Genomic DNA, 15,619 nt, shown 5'->3' with positions numbered 1-15,619 from the left:
GTGGTTTTGTAAATTCAGCAATGAATGAAGAATGTCGGGTGAAGTGAATAAACGCGCTCGGATAGAATAACTAAGTGAAAGGATAACGTGATCGGACCGTGTCACTCGTAAGAGTTAAACGGAATCGTGTTTCTTTGGGTCAAATGTTTCGCAGTGAAGTCGGCTCGGGCGACTGTAAGCGTAGAATGAAGTTCATAGGGGTCTGACTGTAGCATCATCCTGATGATGCACATACCGGCTTGCCTACAGTGACGGGAGGGGGCAATACGCCGTGTCAGTGAGAATAATGAAAACTCGTCTTCACCGGTCTCTGGGAAAGGCAACAAAGAAAGAAGAATAAGGATGAGAAGAGGGCCTACGTTCGTACTACGGAGATGATCCTACTGTAGAACTCGGAAAGAAAGAATGAGAGAGAACAGCAGTGCAGGGGTGGAAAGAAGAAGACGACCTCAGATCTCACGACTTAGTATAAATACCACCTCCAACAGAATTCTATTGGCATTTCTTGTGCTATTGTCTTTACAGGATCATCACTTCATCGTTACTGTCGTTATCTACGAGGTATGTAAACGTGATTTGAAATGTTTTTCTTTTATATACATTTGTCATCACATTAAAAATATTTTACACATTCGGTATTTTAAATACCGGGTGAAACAGTAGTGTATTATTTGTTGCCTTGTGAAATAAAAATAATAATTATTTTTTTTGGGTTAATAATAATAATAATTTATTTATTTTCTTGAAGGAAAAATTGAATAATTGATTGAAATAAATGAATAATTGAATGATAATTCAATTAATTTTCTCATTAGCTAATCATTATTTATTGGAAGAAAATAGAGAAGATATGAAAAAAAAAAAAAATAATAGACCTTATGCAAAATACTACAGTTAGTTGAATTATTTATTCTTGTATATAGAAAATAAAAAAAATAAATGAATATTTGTTGTAAAACAATTTTACTAAATTTAAGAAAAAACCACGTAAAATAATTTAGTATGCATGATAATAATAATTTAGTATGTACCATAAATCTTAAAAATAAAATATAAAATAATAATTTTCAGCTCCCTTCGATTATGAATCTATCTGTATACTGATAGAACGTGATAAAATTCTGTAGTACATATTTTTACTTTCATATCTAATATTTCTGTAGTTATTTAATGTTTCTTAGGGGGAAAATATTTTGTCATGTTTCCCTTACCCTATAGAGTCCCTTTAGTATCGTTTAAGTGTATATGAAAACTATGGAGTATAAAAATTAGACTTCAAACTAATGATCATTTGCGTGAAGAAAATAACAAGGGCAAAGTTAGTTTAACAGTACTTGTTATTACTAATATTTTCACTACATACAGTAGATAATTTCGTTTTAAAAATATATTTACTATTTTGCATGAGTGTACATCTCATTTACTGGCACAAGATGAATATGTACAATCCCTACATTTGTGGAAATATTTGGGTATATCTTCTGAATCGTTGAGTGCTGAATAATGATTTAAATATTAGCCATAAAAAATACTCCATTATGTAACATATGACATTTAGTCAGAGGTACACGACCGAATGTTTACGATAGTATTTGTTGAAAATAAACGAATGTAGGCGGCATAAATGCTTAACTTAATTGTCATATTAAAGCCGACCGACTATTCCTATGAAATTTTATGCCTATAATAAATAATACATATGTGTAATCGACTGATTAAGAAAAATTCCGTACTGGTGCTCTGTTTGTGAATATCATAAGATTTTAATTCAAATGGTAATTCAGTATAATAAAAATATAAAATGTATTAATTATTAACATTAATATAATGATATTATTACTATAATTGTTTTATTGCCGAAAGTATAAAAAAAAAAATGTTTTAACAATTACACATTTTTTTAATAATATATATATATGTGTGTGTGTGTGTGTTTTGAACATATTTATTTCCTATGAGACTTGAATGATCTCATTTGAAAAGCCTCAGTGATTTATTTGAAATACGCGTACTCCTACATTACTAGTTTAGGTTGGTAGTGTAAACAATCGTAAAAATGGCCAGGTACTTTATAACTAAAATTGGGCGTGAATGTTATACACTTAAAATTACTTTACTTAAATTGATAATTTTACTTTCTGAAATTAAATAATGGATATTAAAGAACAAGTAATAATTTAGAATATACAACTTTTTTTAATTCTAATTTTAAAAAAAAACATCAATATTCTTCCTTCTTTAAAAAGTGCCAAGCTTATAACTTATTTATTATCAGTTTTATATTGGATTCATTTTTTTTCATTCAAAAATTAATTTTATTTTTAAAGTAGCCCTACCTTTAAAAAAATAAAGCGTCCAGTTTGATAAGTAAATTTAAACACTAATATAAATTAGGATTTTCACAGAGTTTTCATTTACAAAAGAAAAGACCATTGAAAACGTATCACGTTAGTTTTTTAGTGATTATCAAATTACAATAAAATTTCTACGATTTGTTTATTTAAATAATTTTTCTCTAAGATTTTCAAAAAAACTGTCATGCAACTATGGCAGTCTATCTATCATATGGTAGTTTCTAAAATGTATTTTAATAATGGTTGCTAAACAGTGTTTAATTTGACATATAACGCGTAAAAGTTTTGCTGGGAAAATGTATAAAATTGTTTATTAAAGTGTAAAGGCATCCTGTTTGTTGCAAATGAAAGCCGCACTAAAATACAGAATTTTTAACCAAACATTCTTAGGGAGAGTGTTCAATTCTCTATTGTACGTATAATAGAGTATTTTACCAGTACTAAATTTAAAAGTTATGTGTTTTGGTTCTCATTTGTTAATAAATCAGCAGACAAAATCACAGAAAATACATCAGTTCGATATAAACGTCAAGTCGGTCATCATTATTGGTTCATAATGTTATAAAAATGATATAACTTTGTGGGAATTTCATTATGGAAACGACATGCACCTCTTGATGTAAATTTTTGTTTTACCTTCGGGACCAACGTCAGGTATTGCTTCAGATGATGAGATGATTGAAAATTTTTATAGGGTGTGAAAATGCCATGCCTGACCGGGATTTGAACCCGGGACCTCCAGATGAAAGACCAAGACGCTACCACTTGCGCCACGGAGGCCAGCTCTTGATGGAAATTTAGGAAATTTTAAGTGTCTAAAGACTATCCATTTTGTGGATGGTATTACCATCCAAAATGAACGTGAACGAGGATAAGTGAAAAGGAATTCTAGTTATTTCAATAAAAGTTTAAAAATTAGCGGAAAGTTAACTAATCAGTCTCTGTGTCAAAAACTAAAGTGTTGACTCTTCATGATGATCCCTATAAGATTTAAATTGAGATCTCTTTGAAGATGTTGCGACAGATTCAATTGTTTATTTATTTAGATCACAATCTTTATTTTTTAATGATTATTAATAAAATAGTTAGGGATTTAAAGTTATTTTATTAATAAAAAACGGTCTTTTGCGGTGCAATTCGAAGTATTCATTAAAAAGTAAGTCTCGAGTGTAAGGTCAAATAACGTTGCATAAAACAATGTTTCTTACTCTTGCGTATGCAATGAGGCATGGATGCTTAGAAGAAAAGATGTGAAACAAAATTTTAGTCAGTAGACATTTTTCTTAGAAGTTTAAATTGAAACACTGTACATATTACAGTGTAAAATAAAACAATTAGAGTGGATTTAAAACGTGTATTTAGCAGACGACAAAGTTTGAGAATACAAACAGAATTAGCTTCAGTGTCTTTACCGTATGGATAAAACTGGCATGCAAAAAAATCTTTAAACTGTGCACTATAATGGGGAAAGCGAATAGGGAGATTGACGAAAAGGTGGAAAGCTGAAACTGGTAAGACTTAAAATGGAAACCAAGAAGTAGAAGGTTGTGTTAATATTTTGTAAACTACACTTTTTGTAAATTCTTTAGAAGTCTTAGACTTCTTTAGAAGAAAAGATGTGAGACAAAATTGTAGTCAGCAGACATGTTTTTTCTTAAAAGTGTAAATGAAACCACCTTACGTATTACGGAGACAAATTAAAAAAAATTAGAATGGATTTAAAACGTGGATTTAGTAGGTCGATAAAGTTTGAGAATACAAACAGACCTAGTCTCAATGTCTTTACCTTACGTTCGTTTTTTACCGATTTAAAATCGGTATTACATTGTTTTCAAAAATTAATATTTAAATAAATAAAAAATTGCATTTAAATTTGTAACATTTTTATGTTCTGCTCATAAAAAAAAACCAAACTTTCTAAACATTGAAATTATTTTTAGCACGATTTTACGTGCTATTATTCTTCGACTAGAATACTGCTTAAGATCGTTCGCGAAAAAAGTATAACTAGACTTAAACAGGCGCTACAGTAGTATGTGTTTTTGTTTTTGCACGTGTTGCATATCTTATCATAACTGTTACTTTACGTTTATTTATATTCTCTTTGAAACCCTCTTCCCAAACAAAACCTATTTTTTTAATAATGAATGAAATCAACTTAAAATTATATAATATTACCCTTAATTGTACTGTGTGATGTAATGTTATATAGAATTTAAAAAATAATTTTATAATAATATTATATCTGTAGATAAAATATAATACTACTAAAATAATAATTACTTTAATTGCACTCTAATGCCCGTTTTATTGAAGTATTCTGATGGCTAGATTAAATTAGCCATGTATAAATAAGATCAATTTCTCAACATAACTGAAATTACAGCCAGCTTTTTGTTTCACAATAAAATTTAAAATTAGAAATAATTTTAATTTTGTTATTATTAAATTAAAATTATTGGAAGTATTCCCAATTACTTTCAGGTAATTTAAGCTCTGAATTCAAGAATCATTTAAAATTGTTAAGAATATTTAAAGTTTAATCGTGCAGCTTTCTGAAGAAAGAGTTTTGTAGAAAGTACGTGTTAATCTTTGTTCTTGTTTGAACCCCATATTCTAAGCAATAGACCATTCGTTCGATCATGAACATTAAATATTCATATTACGTAACATTTACCATTTACCAAAAGATGTATCGATTAGAAACTTTTAATAATAAACACATTGAAGCAATAAATATGTAAAGGATTAACATGACTGTACTCGTATCTATTTTAAAATTACGTTTAGAATTAAATTCAAATACTACTTTTCTGCTAAAACCAACAAGTTTGTTTCATAATTGAATATTTTATTTTTTATTTTGCAGGTTATTTTATTTAATTAATTTTTATTAGAGTATCCAAAAAACTTTCTTGCTGACTGATTACTCAATGCTTCACACTATTATAAAAATTCAACTATGGTAAAGAAATGGTTAAACGTGTTTAAGAAGACTGTTTATTGTTCTAGAAACAAGAGTTTTTCGATGAAATGATTCAAGAAAAGTTTAAACACTAAAATTACAATTTTTAATGTCGATAAAAAACAACCTTTTTTTTTTAGTGAATAAATTTACATTATTATGAAATAACAAATTTATTATTTTCTTTCAACTAAATTGTTTGAAATACGAGTAATATATCAATAAAATGTTGTATTGACAAAAATAAGTTCGACATTTAAAATTTTAACGTGAATTTTGTAGCAAAGTACAAAAATACATAACTCGGTTTTGTACAAAATGATTGATAGAATATTTTTTAAATATTTTGGTTACTTTACCCAAACATTTTTAGTTCATTTTAAAAAATACATCAAAATTTTTATATTTTACTTTTTCTCTTAGGTGCACAATTTACGCGTAAAATGTGCGTATTTCTTAAGTATTTATTTGTTTTATTAAAACATGATAAAATTTCATCTCGCTGAATTCCCCTGTGTTTTTTTTTTAAAGAATACATTTGCATAATTGTTATCGCTTCGGTAGTATAAATAATTAGTGGATAGCTGCAACATAAGTCTTCCCGCACGTTTCTTTACAATAACCACATTCTTATTAATATTATCTGCAAAATATCTATAGGTTTGTATTTTGTGATCGAGATATTTTTACCGATTCTATCGTTATGAAGTTCTTGGTAATTACAATGACACCTGGAAGTAATGATTATTGGAGTTTAAATTACTGTTATTGTAACGATTATAGCCCCATAATCTGAGTATTATTATATTTACGAATATATCTGGCATAAATTCTACTAAATATTTGAAGGTTTATCAAGACATCATGTGTGCTACTAAAACAACTTACTCAGTGTATATGAATTAATGTTCAATATTTGTAGTATTACGTTAGTAGTTTTAAAAATAACTGTTACGAGAAAGGTAATGTGTCATTTTTTAAGCGTGATCAGAGAAGAAAATGATTGATATGATTCTGTGGGAATTAAATACTTATTTACATTAATTTTCCCGGAAATTAATATTAAATTGTATGTAAGTTATACTTAATAATAATATATTTCTATTAGTTGTTTATTGGTATTCACAGAAATAATTTAAATTTTATTATATCGGTAGCCCTTACATAAACTGGGAAATGAATATCATTATATTACAAGGGTGTTGAGTGCTTGTAAATAATAAGACAGTTCATTTTGACCTACGGTATAGTTTAGGGACAATTTTCAGTCTAAGTTTATTTAACCCTTTGATCTAGATTATTTGTGCTGACTAGATGATTCTAGTCAGCAGTAAATAAAAGAATACCAAATTCTAATACTACTATAATTTCTCGTCGTCGTCTTTCCCGGATTAAGTGATTTGCCAGTTACGACTTAAACCCACATTTTTCCTTCTTGCATGGTCGTTAAACATTGCTACATTAACGGGTCTAGAGTTGTAGTCTCTCTTAATATTTCTTATCTCTCTCTTTTGATGTGTTTTATTATGTGTTATCTCAACGTTTAATTCTGTCTTAATGCTGTTATTATATAATCGTATTATTTAATACAACCATTAACAGATTGAAAGAGTCTCATTTTATCTGCTGAAACTCCACTTAATTCTTTCCTTTGTACTCTATTATCAATTTCGTCTTCACCGTAGTTTTTAATTTTTTTCAAAAACTAATGAACATGTCACCTGTTCCGACTAACTTTTACAAGGCCTTAAAATAAAGGATTGAAGAAAAATACGGTTTTTTTTAAGCATTACTTTTACCCTTTCGAGGTGTATGAGAAAAAGCTGTTTTTCTAATGTTAGTATATTTAACAGCCTGTCAAGGAATGTCAGTGACAGGTCTCAAGTTTCTAGTGCGGTAGTTTTTAAATTCTGGAGTATTACTGGAATGCGAATACATTAATTAATTGTCCCATAATTCCGTTTGAATTTTTTATAAATTTAAAAACGGATCAAAATATTCGTATGAATTTAAAAAATAAACTCAACGCTGAGAATAAAAAAAATAAATATATTCATTTGTAAGGATTACATACCGTTCTGGTGTAAATAAAATTACAGTAGTTTTCTAAATTATTATAATACTACTTTTCAATGAGAATATACTGTATATTTTCAAAGATTTTTGTTTAAAAATATGATATAAGATTATCTTCAAATTTGTATTTTCTTTATGGCTCATTCTTCTTATATTGTGAAGTTGTTAACGAGAAGTTAATGCAAGTTAACCATATTATACTCTAGCTTGGAGATTTTGCTAAACAATAAACAAAACTTAATGAATAACTGGTAATTCAGTTGCAATACTTGAATTGCAGAACAAAATAAATTTTTAGTTACTATCATATTGGTTTGATATACGGCAGAGTAAAATGGGAATCGATCCTTAATAAATGTTTACCTTATTAGGAGAGATTTAATGAAATCTTAAACTTACAGGCTTCAACATAACCCTAAAACTATTGCAAAATATTCTTGACGAATATTAGAGTTACATCTTAACGGGTTTAACAAAAACAATTGCTTTTTGTGAAATGGCTTTCATCCCATTTTCACTTCATTATTACTTACTGCTGTGTGAAAATAATCCTTCTTATTGCATTTCCGTCTTAAGCTGTATGTGCATAGACCTAAAAGTGCTGGTAAGTTTTACATTTTAAGTTGTTATGGTTTGGAATGGTGTATAAATATTATGATTTATGAATTTATTGATGGAATTTTTTTAAACTTATTTTTTTTACTCATAAACAATATTTACGTATTTAGTATATAGCTTATATAGTCCATAGTATTTATATAGAGCATCCCATAAATTTTCACACATAGAAAAAATAAATTTATTTTATATTATATGAAAACTTTTTTTATTTATTTTTATGTATTTATTATTGTATTATTAACCGAAGTATGGATTCAGAATTTAATTCTCTCTTAATGTTATAATTGTTATTATTCATTTATATGTATTCTACGAATGGAAACTTATGAGACACCCTTTTTAAACCTTGAAATTAATTGAGGCGCATCATAAATCGTATAATGCTTTAGCTTAAAGATTATGCCAAATTACTTTCTGTAAAAAATACTTAATAGAATAATGGAAATAATAAAATGAAAATCGTTGTATTTTAAAAGTGGTAAAGTTTGGTTTTATCTGATGGTATCATTTTCTTTTTGTGTTTTGTTGCAAGTATTCATAAATTCATCACAGTAAAAAACTATATATTGATTAAAATATTCTTTTCCTATTATTTTTTAAAGACAAATTGTTATAATCCTTTTACGCAATTTTTTTCTTGAAAAAAAAAAAACAGAATTTTTTTTTTAGTTTTGTTTGGAGAGTAATAAAAAGGAAATATACTCTTTACTACATGAATATGTCGTAATAGTTAGTTATTGGAGACTAAATCAATCATGTTCAGCTCTATTTTATTATTATTGTTTTATATAAAATTTCTTTGATCGGAAATATCTAATACATGTTATTGTAATAATGTTCTTTTAATTTATGAGAGAAATGTGTGAAGCGGAAAAGAATAGTAGATGTGTGAGAAATTATTTCATAATTTCCTGTTACGTTATAGGTTACTTATCTGTGTGAGTATATCAACTCCATTCGGAACTAACGAATGGGAAGTAAAATACAATGTTCTGATTTTTTTTAGGATATTGATTCTTCTGATAAGTTAAAAATATGAAATTAAATGAATTAAACGTTATAAATACATAATGAATATACATTAATGAATTTTTAAACACGTAACTTCGAGTAAATAAAATCTACCTTCTATGATACTTATTCATAATAGAATATATTAATTAAAAGTACAATATTTCTTAGTTAAATTCCTTATATATTCGTATATATGTATACAGAAAGAAAGAGAGAGAGAGAGAGAGAAAGCATGTTAGTGAATGATTAAAAGAGGAGAGAGATTACTACTAATTATTAGCGACTCAATAATTAATAAAAATAAATGCATTTAAATGAATAAATTTAGCAGTTAAAATAAAAATAATCAATAAATTTAAAAACCCAGTTTTTTTATTTATTAGAAATGCATTGTGGTAGAGCCCATTCAATAAACTTGGATTTGAAAAAAAATTGTATTTATTAATTAGGCTGAAGCAAAATTAGATTGATAAAAGATCAGTGAAATTAAATAAAAATACTTACTACTTCGGTAATAAGTCTCTTCTATTATTTCTAACAATAATCACTTACATGTTTTTTCAATTCTATTGTGAAAAACTGAGATTTTAATTTTTATTTCAATTGAAATGAAAGTTAAACTGATTGAACCCTAAATCTTTACGTATTTATTAAAGTGGGATCGGTGAGAAAGTGATATAACTTCGAAAGTGTTACGAACATTAATCCTAAACAAAAATTTAAAATTCCGTATGTTAATGCTTTAGCTTTCTTGTAGCTAGCTAACTTCATATATAATTTATAAATTAGTAACGTTGACGCAAAAAGATTTTACTACAGACATTAAATCATTATGAATATCCTTATTATGTCTGTTGTTACACCGAATGAAAATAAAAATTCACTATTGTTATGACAAAGAGTGATTCGTTAGTGTATTACTTTGCAAGTCATCGGTATTTGTTTGTAGTTACATACTCGGTCGTAATTCTTTTTATGTATACTTACAGAACTTCTATTTATTGTTCTTTCTATCGGTTTACATTTTATTATAATTACCTGTTTAAAATATCCTTTATGGATTGTTATTATTTTAATTATTGTTTATTAAACGAAACCGATCTGTAAAATTTACTTTCGAATTCATTTTTATCAGTTTATAACAATGACAATGTAGATTTTAGTGCAATTACCTTTGTATTTTTTAACTGTAATTTATACTTTGTCATTTATATAAATATAATTTTCAACCCTTAAATTTAAAAAAAACTATTGCTTCTTTATTTTCAGTTACAATACTGCTTTCAGTATACAACAATAACAACCAATTAATTTTTCACATCTGTCTTGAACGTAGTAAAAACATTCTTTGTAGTTAATACCTTTAATTAAATATTTATCTATTAAATACGTAATTAAATATTTATTAAATTATACCTTTAATTTGCTATTAATAGCTTTAAACTCGTGTTCGTTGACAGACGGAAACACTCTCACGGGATAACAAGGGAAAAGATGTTTTCAAAAGATCATTTTTGATGAAGTTTATTTTTAAATAGACCATGATTTATATTTCAGATGTTGAATTGTTTCTGATTTTCGAAGTAGAAGATTTTGAGGTTCAAATCCCAGTAAAAGTTAGTTGCTTTTATACTATTTTGAATACTATAAAGTGGATACCGGTGTACTTTTGTGGTTGGGTTCAATTAACTGCACCAATCAGGAATTGTCAAACTGAGTCGTATAAAATATTTTACCTCATTTACATGCCTTATATATCATCCCTATCTCATTTGACCACAGGAAGGGATTGGTTATTGTTTGTTAGTTGAACAGATTGCCACATACACATTAAGAAAAAAAATATGCTGAATAGTATCAAACAAAACTAAATAAATTTAATGCAGAAAAGAAAATAATAATTAACAAGATAGATAATTTTGTTTCTCAAAAAGGTAAATTGTTTCTTTGACATATTATAGTTCAAAATTAACGTATCAAATATGCATATTCCAGGCGTTCTATAAAAGAAAAAAAAGATAAAGAGGTAACTTGATACTCATCTTTTTTCATAACATTTGTTTATTTGTTAATGGATTTCAATAAATAAAAGCATTTGGATATACGTCTGCTTGTAATCATATCTCCATCTTGGTTTTTTTTTCATTTTATACAGTTTTCTAAAGCAAAAATTGTTTAAGGTAAGGTTATTTATTTAATGGAGTGGTTGAATTTGTATCTCTTTTATTTTAATTATTTTCTAAATTATATCCAAAAAATTAAATTTTGTTTAAAAAGATTTTATCGTTGGCCCTTTTTTTTATATCCCTAATCTACTAATGCAAATCATGATTAAATATTAAACCATACAAATGTTAGTTTGATAGAATCACGGGTCCATGAAAATTTTTCTATTTATTGATGTTTTAAATGACTTTCAAATTTATTTTAATAATTTTTGTTGATACTTTTATTATAATTTTATTTTTTAAAATTTCTTTAACAAAACACTACAATATTTATATTCTTGAAATTATCTTAAATAAATAATTTTATTTAATTCTTCTTTTATAACTTCATCTTGAAAAAAATTGTTATATTTTCAATCATTTCGATTTTTAAATCGTTACTTAACTAGCGAGATACAAATGAGACAGCTCGTTAGGAGGATAAATAAAGAAAGATACCACCCAAGCATATTACCTTTCTTCTTGATATAATCAGATGAAATCGAGGCCGTAAAAACGGTGGAAAGAGTAACGTTTTAATAAGTAAGCGTGCTTCAAAATATTTAAAAAAAAATTATATTAAAAAAGATTGATTTTATTGCTTCGTACTGAAAAAATAAAATAAATGAAAAATTATAACTTAATTAAACAGCATTTAAATAAAAATGCTAATATTTGTATATATTCAATATGTTAATGAAGTTTATTAATTTCAATCATTTTATTGTCATTGTGTGATATTAGGTATTAAGTAATCTTTTTACGAGTCGAGTATGGATACTCAGCCTGAGTGGACGTGTATTTCTTGCTCTGCGTTTTATGCGTTTTTGGTTTGGTTTTTTGCGGCTTTTTTATTGGACAAGTAGTGAATCATTTCGAGGTAAGGATAACGGACAATTGTGTAAGATTTTGTGAATTTTGGTGACCGGACTGTGCTGTAATTACGTTTTTAATTACTGTCGTAACGTTTTTCTCCATAAGAGCCAATGTTAAATTGGCTGTTGAGGCTAGTGAAAATAAGTTAAGACAATAGACAAGTAATCTTATCTATAATTACTTTATATTATTAATAACAATAACTTACAGTGATAAGCTACTGTGGCTTGGACAGAGTTAAATTTATTTCTTTTGTTTGCGTTATCTCTTGATAAGAGACCTATAAATATAATATTACGCTTTTTTATTATATTAAGACTGTGCGTGTAAGACTATACACAAGTAAGTATACTTGTGTATAGTAGTGAGTAAACTATTTACATTTAACTGCATTTGTGTGTGTGTTATTAACATGCAGTGTGTTAGTATATAAATATTTAATTTATAAGTTACTGGAATAGAAGTCAAGTTTAATCTTGTTATATATAGACCTAGTTTTATTGAAATTGCTTCTAGTAAGTGACCCCCTGACCCCCGTATTGGACCCCCTCCGATTATAGTGAGTGGGGTATCAAGTTAATTGGGATTGAGTTGAGAGTTAGATTTTTTAACATTTTATAATTTTATCTGCTCTTGCTGAATTGTGAGATGGCTGACAAATGTTTTAAACCTAAAAAAACACTGGCTCGTTCCCCTGTTAGAATGGAAGTATCGCAGCAGGAACAGTCTGTGAGCCAATTGGAGAGCGTGTCTCCGCAGACTACACCTAGTGTACGGACAGTCCCACTTCCACAAAGAGACAAGAGAAGGGAGGCCCCTGGCGATAAGCCTCAAAAACGTAAACTAGAGGAGATTGAAGCTAGCACAGATAGTGATTCTATCGAGGGCACAGACTTTGATCAGTTGATGAAAGAAGTTGGAAATTTAGTGAAATTAGTGCATGGAAGCACTAATACTAAGAAAGAAATTAAAGAATGCGCTTTTAAGATTCTTGAATTAGCTAAAGACTTAGGTACCTCAGTGAGGGCTCTTTATGAGCTCTCACATCCGAAGCAATGTAATGAAATTCCGACTCAGACTGAATTGCCACACCAAAGTCAAGTAGTGGACATTATGGCGGATATAACATCGGACGATGATCTGATACGCCTCCTACATAGGAAATGGCCTATTGATTTATTGCAGCGTCTTGTACAACTAGAGGAATATCCACAGGAGGGTGACACGTGTCATTTTCATGACATTGTGGAAAATAAAAGCGTTCAAGAATCTAGGAGGTACCAAGCGAAACCAGGTGAAATAAAGCAAGATATCTCTACTATAATGTGTAGTGATGCTTCTACGATTCAATTTACGCGATATACAATATTTTATGACTCATCGGAGCATGAGGAGCCATTACTCAAGACGATATTAGCTGCTTTGAAAAGAGTTGTAAGTAGTTCTGCAGTGCCGACTTTCGTTCTTCCTGGAGGCAAATTCGGGACAAGCTTACGCAAGATTATATTGTACTTGCTTCGTCAACAGGAGGAAAACATTAAGATTTATGTCCGACCAGGAGAAGGACGTCAAGAAGTAAAACAGGTCTTAAGAACTACGCCCGCGGTAACTGATAGCGGTACTGTTATTGTTAAAGCGCAGGGAAGATCCTACGCGGATTTATTACGGACTGTCAAGTCTTCGGTGTCACAAGAAGAAATGGGTGATATTTTGTCACTAAAGAAAGGTGTAAATGATGATTTATATATTCGGGTCCAAGGTTCAAAGAAAGCTGCCGAGCTGAAAACGTTATTGAAAACCAAGGCGGCTGATCTTAAAATTGATCTCAGGTCACGTGAAAGCAGGCGGACGGTGGTACATGTTAAGGGAATAGCCATGGATACAACAGAAGAAGAAATAACCACTGCGTTATCGCGAGTACTCGGTGAGGACGAAGACTTTAAATTATCGTCAATAAGACAAGCTTACGGTGAAACTAAAAACGTCACCGTAATCACGAACTTCCGGGCCGCAAAAAAATTAACGGAAAGACGGGTTCGCATCGGCTGGGTTCATTGTGGAGCGTACATAAGAGAACCGGAAGAAAGATGTTTTAGATGTTGGTCTTTCGGCCACGTCTCTGCGACCTGCAAGGGTGTGGACCGTTCGCAACTGTGCTACGGGTGTGGAAAAGCGGGTCATCACAGAGCACAATGTAAAGACCTGACAACGTGCATGCTATGTGGTAAGGAGGGCCACAGGACCGGTCGGTGTTCTGTTGCAAAATAAGATTTCTGCAAATCAATTGCAATAGGAGCCGACAGTCATTGGCTTTATCGTGGGACACCGCTTTGACGGAGCGCTCAGACATCATTTTTGTGTCGGAACCTCCTTATGATCTCACTTCTGGAACGGGATGGCTAGTGGATGCGACAACGACAGCAGCTATTGGTTTTCCGGTGTCTGGGATCCCTATAATTAGCAGTGGCAGCAGTGACGGTTTTATATGGGCCGACCTCGGTGAAATCGTAGTATTTTCTTGCTACAATTCTCCAAATGCGGGAATAGATAATTTTGTAGTATTCCTAGAAAATCTTGCAGAAGAAGTTATGAGGCATAGAGGTCGTAAAGTCTTAATCGCTGGAGACTTTAACGCCAAAAGTCCCGAATTTGCGGGAACTGTAAACAGTCTAAGAGGGCGTCACCTGAGTGAGTATGTTAACACACTAGGGCTGACTTGTATAAACGGTGAAGATATGACGTTCCGTAGACGAATGTCGTGTTCGGCAATAGATTTAGCCTTTACAAGGAGTACTGATATTAACGACTTCTTTGATTGGAGGATTATTAATAAAGAGAGTTTATCGGACCATCTATTTATAGCATTTGAGTCCCGATCCGGGGAAATTCGTGTAATGTCGGGAAGGCTGATCGTCTCCAAAAAAGGATGCTTACGGTTTAGGGACAGAATAATCCTAAGACTTGCTGGCGATATGTCCCCCGAAGACTTTGTGGAACAAATTCAAGAGGAATGCGGAAAAGCGGGGGTCTTAGTTTATCCCCGGAGGCAGCAACATGCTTACTGGTGGTCGCCTGATTTGGAACAACTACGGAAGGCAGCATGGAAAGCAAGAAGAGCCTACCAAAGATCGGGTAGGCAGAATGCTAGATTAAGGGATGCTGCCCGTGAGGTATACGTGGAAGCAAGGAATGCATATAATGCATCAATTAAAAGGGCTAAAGCCAGTTGCTGGAAGCGACTGTGTCAAGATATAGATGCTGATCCATGGGGCAGGGGTTTTAAAATTGTTACCAACAAGTTAGGGAAGAGATTACCTGCCTTAACAGACGATAAGATCCATCGTGTTGTTAAGGAATTATTTCCTCAGCAAGCGGATCCTGTTCGGGAAGAGATTGTGGATAATAGCTTTGAACTTCTTGACGCTAGTGAGCTATTAATGGCGGTGAAAAGACTGAAGCTACATAAGGGACTCGGGCCAGATGGCATTCCAGCCGAGATAATCAGA

The 15,619-nt window shown here is 30.1% G+C and overlaps 1 protein-coding gene across 2 annotated transcripts in view; it reads left to right on the top strand.

Moving 5' to 3' along the window:
- The first annotated feature begins 523 nt into the window (after nucleotides 1-523).
- Nucleotides 524-15,619, top strand: part of LOC142318056 (uncharacterized) — a 111,599-nt gene continuing 96,503 nt past the window's right edge. For both annotated transcript variants that reach the window (XM_075354581.1, XM_075354580.1), the window contains exon 1: nucleotides 524-561. The gene's annotated coding sequence lies outside the window, so the exon portion shown is untranslated. The remainder of the gene's footprint in view (nucleotides 562-15,619) is intronic.

Source organism: Lycorma delicatula, chromosome 1 (assembly GCF_047948215.1).
Source record: "Lycorma delicatula isolate Av1 chromosome 1, ASM4794821v1, whole genome shotgun sequence".
Taxonomy (NCBI): Eukaryota; Metazoa; Arthropoda; class Insecta; order Hemiptera; family Fulgoridae; genus Lycorma; species Lycorma delicatula.
This window is presented reverse-complemented; position numbering and strand designations above follow the sequence as displayed.